The sequence below is a fragment of the Suncus etruscus genome, chromosome 6, assembly GCF_024139225.1.
Source record: "Suncus etruscus isolate mSunEtr1 chromosome 6, mSunEtr1.pri.cur, whole genome shotgun sequence".
Classification (NCBI taxonomy): domain Eukaryota; kingdom Metazoa; phylum Chordata; class Mammalia; order Eulipotyphla; family Soricidae; genus Suncus; species Suncus etruscus.
Genome location: NC_064853.1, coordinates 32,223,211 through 32,229,572, shown reverse-complemented (window position 1 = coordinate 32,229,572; position 6,362 = coordinate 32,223,211). Strand labels below are relative to the sequence as shown.

At 46.5% G+C, this 6,362-nt stretch overlaps 1 pseudogene; it reads right to left on the bottom strand.

Annotated features, from left to right (window-relative positions):
• Positions 1-3,942: 3,942 nt before the first annotated feature.
• On the bottom strand, positions 3,943-4,835 carry LOC126011683 (carbonyl reductase [NADPH] 1-like; annotated as a pseudogene).
• Between the last annotated feature and the right edge of the window lie 1,527 nt (positions 4,836-6,362).

Below are 6,362 nucleotides of genomic sequence, written 5' to 3'. Positions count from 1 at the left end.
AGATCTTAGTCGTGAGTTTCTACCCTCACCAGTGGTTAGGTTTAATCCAAATGTGGTCTGGTGAGATAGTGTAGAGGTTAAGGTATTTGCCTTACACCTTGGTCCAATCCTCAGCACCACAACTTGATCCGCAGAGCACTGCCAACTATTGTCCAAATGCCTTCTTCAAATATTTAAACAAAAAAATTCAACTTTTTTTTTTTTTTTTAGGATACATCCAGCAGTGCTCAGGGCGTACTCAGGGTCAAGCTCAGGGGATCATATGTGATGACAAGTAGTGAGCCTAACTCTTCTGTGTACAAAGCAAACAGTTTAACTGTTGTTGTATTATCTCTCCAACCCCAAGACATTATTTTTGAAGGGGAGGGTTGCCTCAGGTGGCTACTCTTCCTCAGTGCTTGGGGTTGCTACCTGGGTTGTCTGGAAACCATGTGACACTAGTGCTGGGGTTTGAAACCTGGACTCTTACATGCAGTACTTGCAGTCCAATCTTTTTTGTGGGGGGGGGGTCTCACCTGGTGACGCTCAGGGATTACTCCTAGCTATGCGCTCAGAAATTGCTCCTGACTTGGGGGACCATATGGGATGCTGGGGGATAGAACCGCAGTCCTAGCTAGTAGTATGCGCAAGGTGCCTTACCTCTATGCTATCTCTCCGGCCCCAAGAAATATTTTTTTGTTATGTGCTTGGGAAACCACTAATAGTATTATAAATCATAGAATCTCAATCAAAAAAGAAAAACCCACTAAACTCACTATTTTTTTTTTTTTTTTTTTGTTTTTTGGGCCACACCCGGTAATGCTCAGGGGTTACTCCTGGCTATGCGCTCAGAAGTCGCTCCTGGCTTGGGGGACCATATGGGACGCCGGGGAATCGAACCGCGGTCCGTCTCCTAGGCTAGCGCAGGTAAGGCAGGCACCTTACCTCCAGCGCCACCGCCCGGCCCCTAAACTCACTATTTTTTGTGGGGGGCATTTGGGTATTTGGTGGTGTTCAGGGGTTACTCTTGGCACTGAACTCAGGAATTACTCCTGGTGGTGCTTGGGAACCGTATGGAATGCTGGAGATTGAAACCAGGCTGGCCATGTGCAAGGCAAGCACTATACTCGCTGTAGTATCACTCCGGCCTTATTTATTTATTTTGTACTTGGGAGCTCATATGCCAGGTTACTCCTATAAATTGCTCAGGAGACCATGCAGGTAGGTGTCAAGGATTGATACAGGAGCTCTGATATATGAAGCATGTGTTCCAATCCTTTGAGTTGTCTCTTTGTCCCTGATAATCATATTTTTAGAAGTCTTTTTGGAAAATCTTGCTAACTTCAGTCACATCAGTTTCATAGACAGACCATTGCTTTATTTTTCTTTTTTTGTTTTGTTTATGGGCCACACCTGGCGACGCTCAGGGGTTGCTACCTGACTCTGCACTCAGAAATGGCTCCTGGGTCTGCCCTGGGTTGCCCTGTGCAAGGCAAACACCTTAACTGCTGTGCTATCACTCCAGCCCCAAACCATTGCTTTTCACTAAATAATTACTGGGGACTGGTTAAGCACAATGTTAGACCCTGGAGATATAGCTATAACCACTACACAAATCCCTACAGTTTACTTGTGAGACAGACTTAAAGGTAATTGCATAATTAGTCTAATTACAGTTGGAGGAAGGCCTTTAAAAATGTGCAGAGCTGAAGCATACTGAGTTAATCAGCTAAGATCTGAAGGATGAATAGGGAATAATTAGTTAAAGAGGTGAGAGGGAATAGTGTTCTATTTAAATTGGATAGCTTGAGGGGAAGCTTTAAGTTAGAAGAACTGCTGGAGCAATTTTAAGGCTTGCCTGAGAGAAATGGAAATCCAGTGGGGGTAGAATGAATTTAATCCTCAGACTTGGTGATGGGGGGCTTAGAAGTGTGGTTCTGGTTTGGATTTTTTTGTTTTGTTTTTTTCCGGTTTTTGGGTCACACCCAGCAGTGCTCAGGTGCTACTCCTGGCTCTGCGCTCAAAAGTCACTCCTGGCAGGCTTGGGGGACCATATGGGATGTCGGGATAACAACTAGAGTTGGTCCTGGATTGGCTACATGCAAGGCAAATGCCCTACCTCCATGTTATCTCTCCGACCCCGTTTCTTGGTTTTTGAGCCACACCCCAGTGGCACTCATGGCCACAAAGATCACGCCTGATGGACTGATGGACTCCAGGGACTATATGAGATGGCAGGGATTAAACGTCAGTTGAGCAAATGCAAGCCAAGTGTCCTACCTGCCAACTTTTTTTTGGGGGGGTCACACCCAGCAGTGCTCAGGGGTTACTCTTGGCTCCATGCTCAGAAATCACCCCTGGCAGGCACAGGTGACCAGATGAGATGCCAGGATTCGAACAACCGTCCTTCTGCATGAAAGGCAAACGCTTTACTTCCATGCTATCTCTCCGGCCCCCCCCCAACTATTGATCCTGATTTTTTTCGTTTGTCACTCCTGGCAGACTTTGACACCTATAGAATGCTGGGTTCTTAACTCAGGTTGGCTGTGTACTTCCTATACTATTGCTCACTCAGCCCCCCATGATTTTTTTCCTTTTTATTTGTTCCCCCATGATTTTTTTTTAAACTTTATTGATTGATTGGTTAGTTTTTGGACCACATCCATTGGCACTCAAGGGTCACTCCTGGCTTTTACACTCAGAAATCATCCCTGGCAGGCTGGGGAACCATATGGGATGCCAGGAATCGAACCGGGATCCTCCCTGGTTAGCGGCATACAAAGCAAATGCCCTACTGCTGTACTTCTCTCTGGCCCCCCACCCCATTTTTTAAACCTAAAAGCTCTTTACATTATTTGCATTATATAAAACTATATAAATGTTAATTAAATTATATACATTAAATATTTTTGAGGTTTTAAATATATTTTATTGATGAAAAAAAAAATTTTTTTTTGTGGTTTTTGGGTCACACCCGGCAGTGCTCAGGGGTTACTCCTGGCTTCATGCTCAGAAATTGCTCCTGGCAGGCACGGGGGACCATATGGGACGCCGGGATTTGAACTGATGACCTTCTGCATGAAAGGCAAACGCCTTACCTCCATGCTATCTCTCCGGCCCCGATGAAAAATATTTTACATTAAAAATTAAAAACTATTGGGGCCGGCAAGGTGGCGCTAGAGGTAAGGTGTCTGCCTTGCAAGCGCTAGCCAAGGAAGGACTGCGGTTCGACTGCGGTTCGATCCCCCGGCATCCCATACGGTCCCCCCAAGCCAGGGGCAATTTCTGAGCGCTTAGCCAGGAGTAACCCCTGAGCATCAAATGGGTGTGGCCGAAAAAAATTAAAAACTATTAATGCCCCATGATTTACAGTCATTCATATTTGAGTTTCAAGGGAACAATGTTCCAACACCACCTCACATCATTAATGACTTCCCTCCACCAATGTCCCCAAGTTCCAAAACCCCCTGCAAACAACTTGCCTATTAGATGTTTTTCTATTCCTTATATCAGACTTATCATTTCTAGTTCTTTATTTTCTATTTATTTATTTATTTATTTATTTTGTTTTTTGGGTCACACCCAGAAGCGCTCAGGAGTTACTTCTGGCTCAGCACTAAGAAATAGCCCCAGCAGGCTTGGGGATCATATGGGATGCTGGGATTCGAACCACCTTCCTTCTGCATGCAAGGAAAATGCCCTACCTCCACGCTATCTCTCCGACCCCTTTATTTTCGGTTTAATCTTTGTTGCCTTATGTGACAAGTAGGAGAGAAATAAGCAGGAGCTAGTGAAATTGGTGGAGGTGTGAATCATGTTCTGCCTGTGGAAGACACCAAAGAATATAGATATAGATTTATGGATTTTACAGACTAGCTCAGTTTGCAAAAACAGATGATGGAGTGTACGAATGAGTTAGCCAACTCCGGGCAGCTCTACCTTTCCCAGTGGTTTTGATCAGATTCAGTTGATTTTCAAGGTTAAATCATCAGTTATATCAGTCTTTTGGAGGCCTAAATGTTGCTTCACCCAATCTTTGGAGTTGTTTTCCATAATGAATTGCCCATGAGGTCCCTTCGCATCTGGGGCAGGAGAGCCAAATACAATAGAAGCTTTATTCCTTCTTCTGGGCTCTTCATGGCTTAGGACCCACCCAGCTGGGACAGCAGGCTTTGAGAAGGATCCCGCCCCGTCCCCTTTCCTCTGCTCCTTAAGCTTCCTGGGCTGGATGCTGGACGGCAGCTTGACGCCAATCGTCTACAGTCCTCCACGCGATAAACCCCGTTCTTCACATCTTCCACGAACTTGTCCATGAGCTCCACCAGCTCCTCCTCGATGATGGTGTTGCTTTTAAATTTCGTCTGCAGTTCTGGGCTGCATTCCTTAAAAACTCGGAGGCTGTCTGAGTTGGATAGATTCACCACCATTCTGCCTCCTGGTCTCAAGAGAGGCAGCAGCTCCGTGTAGACATTTCTGGTGCCATGAAAGTTTGTTTTTAAAGTCAATTCAGTTTATCAGGAAATACTAATTTGGGATTACTATTATACATATTACACAGAAAGACGCCTGCCTTGTTCACAAGCATGTCGAGTCGTCCCGGGCCCCCCCCACCCCTGTATTCCTTGATCAGGAAATCGCACAGGGCTCAGATGCTCTGCAGGTAGTTGACATCCAGCATGTGGAAATGGGGACTCAGGCCGTAGGCCTACAGCTGCTGCACGGCCGCCCGCCCCGGCCTGTGTCCCACGCGGTGAGCATCACATCCCCGGAGAACTGCCAACACACTCCCGCACCAAGTTGAAGCCCAGGCCCCTATTGGCCCAGGTCACCAGCGAAACAAGTTTGTTGGACAGCATAGTGCAGCTGATTTCTGACTATGCGCTCAGAAGTCGCTCCTGGTTTGCCAGACCATATGCAACACTGGGGATAGAACCGCGGTCTGTCCTGGGTCAGCCGCGTGCAAGGCAAATGCCCTACCTACCGCTGCATCACCGCTCCGGCTCCTAATTTGGCCTTTTTTTTTTTTTTTGAGTGTTTTCTTTATATTTTAATCAATATATGATTCAGTGTCTTACGTAAGTTCATTTTGTGTTAACTTTTCATTTTGTGTTAATTTTGCCTCTCAAGGCTTTTTTTGTTTTTGTTTTGGGGCCACATCCTGTGGTGCTCTATGTTTACTCTTGGCTGTGCATTAAGAAATTACTCCTGGGCCGGGCGGTGGCGCAAGAGGTAAGGTGCCTGCCTTGCCTGCGCTAGCCTAGGACGGACCGCGGTTCGATCCCCCGGCATCCCATATGGTCCCCCAAGAAGCCAGGAGCAACTTCTGAGCGCATAGCCAGGAGTAACCCCTGAGCGTCACAGGGTGTGGCCCAAAAACCAAAAAAAAAAAAAAAAAAAAAAAAAAAAGAAATTACTCCTGGGGGCCAGAGTGGTGGTGCAAGCCATAGGGAGTTTGCCTTACACACGCTAACCTAGGATGGACTGCGGTTTGATCTACCGGTGTCCCATATGGTCCCAAGCCAGGAGTGATTTCTGAGTGCATAGCCAGAAGTAACCCCTGAATGTCACTGGGAGTGGCCTAAAAAGCCAAAAAAAAAAAAAAAAAGAAAGAAAAGAAATTACTTCTGGCAGGGTGCTGGGAATGAAACCTGAGTTGGCCTTTTTTTTTCTTTTTTTTGGTTTGTGGGTCACACCCAGCAGCGCTCAGGGGTTACTCCTAGCTCCATGCTCAGAAATCCAGAAATCGCTCCTGGCAGACTTGGAGGACCTAATGGGATGCCGGAATTGGAACCAATGACCTTTTGCATGAAAGGCAAATGCCTTACCTCCATGCTATATCTCCAGCCCTTGGGTTGGCCATTTGTAAGGACTATGCCCTACTCATTGTATCACTCTGCCCCCCCACCCCTCGCCCATTTTTTTTTTAGCCTCTTCTGACAGTGTTTTCAGGAGTTAATTCTTGCTCTGTGCCTGGGGCTCACTACCATCATGCTCAGGGATCACATATTGCTGGGATTGATCCTGGGTCTCCACGATGCAAGGAAAGTGAAGCACTCTACAGCAGAACTACATATCCAGTCTGGGAATAACAGAAAGACCAATGTGGTGAGATAGTATAGTGGGTACTGCTGGCTTGATTTTGATCACCAACACTGTTTATGGCTCAAGGAATGTTGCCAGGAATGTTCTCTGATCACTGATCACCCGCATCTAGGTGTGGCCCAACCCTCTTGTCCTCCTTTCTTTTTGTTTTTGGGCCACACCCGGTGGTGCTCAGGGTTTACTCCTGCTTCTCTACTCAGAAATCTCTCCTGTCAGGCTGTGGATCAAACCTGAGTCACCCGTGTGCAAAGCAAATGCCCTACCTACTGGGCTATTGCTCT